Here is a 1,824-nt window from a genome sequence, read left to right on the forward strand (position 1 = left end):
AAAGAGCTAATCCACGAGACCACACACTCAAGCTCGGCATGAAGAAAGAAAGGCAAGAGACAACAAGGACTAAACACGCAACACAACCTCTCCAAAGAGAGGGCGGTGGCCGGAGCCACCTATGTTTGAGTCAATTGGTATGGCATCACGAAGAATTATCCTTGGGCCCATGACCAAAACTCGTCTTTGAAGCACAAGTACCATCAACAATGGCTAATGTGAAAGAGTTGATCAATTTATGCATAATGGGGGGAGGGAGAGTTCATTGAGAGAACACCACTCCCCCTATGTCCATTCCTACACCTAGACAAGATAACAAGTTGAGTGTGGTGGAGTGTGCAAGGGTTCAAGCAACATTGCTCGAATCAATGATATTTAGCTCATGCCTTAACTCACGAAATCTTGCTTCATCCAAGGGCTTCATGAAAATATCTGCAAGATTATCATGAGTGTTGACATAGTTGAGCTCGATATCCCCTCGCCTAATGTGATCCCGGATGAAGTGATAACGAATCTCAATATGCTTCGTCTTGAAGTGTTGTACCGGGTTGAGAGAAATCTTGATGGCACTTTCATTGTCACACCAAAGAGGCACTTTGTCACAAATAACACTGTAATCCTTTAAAGTTTGCCTCATCCAAAGAAGTTGGGCGCAACAACTACCGGAGGCCACATACTCCGCTTCGGTGGACGAGAGAGACACACAACTTTGCTTCTTGGAAGACCAACTCACCAAAGAGCAACCAAGGAATTGGCAGCCTCCGGAAGTGGACTTCCTATCCACTTTGTCTCCCACCCAATCGGAGTCCGAATATCCCATAAGGTTGAAGTTAGATCCTCTTGGATACCATAAGCCAAAGTTTGGGGTATGAGCCAAATATCGAAAGATTCGCTTGACCGCCACAAAGTGGCTTTCCTTAGGTGCGGCTTGAAACCGTGCACAAATTCCCACACTCAACATGATATCCGGTCTAGATGCACAAAGGTAAAGCAAGGAGTCAATCATGGAGCGATATACCTTTTGATCCACCGCTTTACCATTGGGATCTATATCAAGTTGGCATTTGACGGGCATTGGAGTGGAAGCCGGCTTGACATCACTTAGCTTGAATCTCTTGAGAATGTCTTGAGTGTATTTGGCTTGGTCGATGAAGGTTCCTTCTCTTCTTTGCTTGACCTCGAACCCGAGAAAGAACTTCAACTCTCCCATCATGGACATCTTGAACTTGGAGGTCACAAGAGCGGCAAATTCCTCATTGAAGGCTTTGTTAGGGGAACCAAAGATAATATCATCAATATATAGTTGGCACACAAACAACTCCCCTTTGACCTTCTTAGTAAAAAGAGTGGGGTCGATTTTCCCAATTTCAAAACCGCGATGTTGCAACAACTCGGTAAGGTGGTCATACCACGCATGTGGGGCTTGCTTAAGGACATAGAGTGCCTTATCGAGTTGGTACACATGATCGGGAAAATAGGGATCCTCGAACCCAGGGGGTTGCTTGACATACACCAACTCATTAATAGGACCATTAAGAAAAGCACTCTTCACATCCATTTGTTGTAACTTAAAGTTATGATGAGAAGCATAAACAATCAACATGAAAATGGATTCAAGGCGAGCAACGGGAGCAAAGGTTTCACCGTAGTCGATACCCTCGACTTGGGAGTAGCCTTGAGCTACCAAACGAGCCTTGTTGTGAATGATAATCCCATGAGCATCTTGCTTGTTCTTGAATATCCACTTGGTTCCAATGACATTATGGTTCCCCGTTGGCCTTGGCACCAATCTCCACACCTTGTTGTGCTCGAAGTTGTTGAGTT

At 45.0% G+C, this 1,824-nt stretch overlaps 1 pseudogene; it reads right to left on the reverse strand.

Moving 5' to 3' along the window:
• Nucleotides 1–346: 346 nt before the first annotated feature.
• Nucleotides 347–1,075, reverse strand: LOC147966469 (secreted RxLR effector protein 161 pseudogene; annotated as a pseudogene).
• Between the last annotated feature and the right edge of the window lie 749 nt (nucleotides 1,076–1,824).

The sequence above is a fragment of the Triticum urartu genome, chromosome 6A (genome assembly GCF_056163025.1).
Source record: "Triticum urartu cultivar PI428250 chromosome 6A, HENAU_Tu73, whole genome shotgun sequence".
Classification (NCBI taxonomy): domain Eukaryota; kingdom Viridiplantae; phylum Streptophyta; class Magnoliopsida; order Poales; family Poaceae; genus Triticum; species Triticum urartu.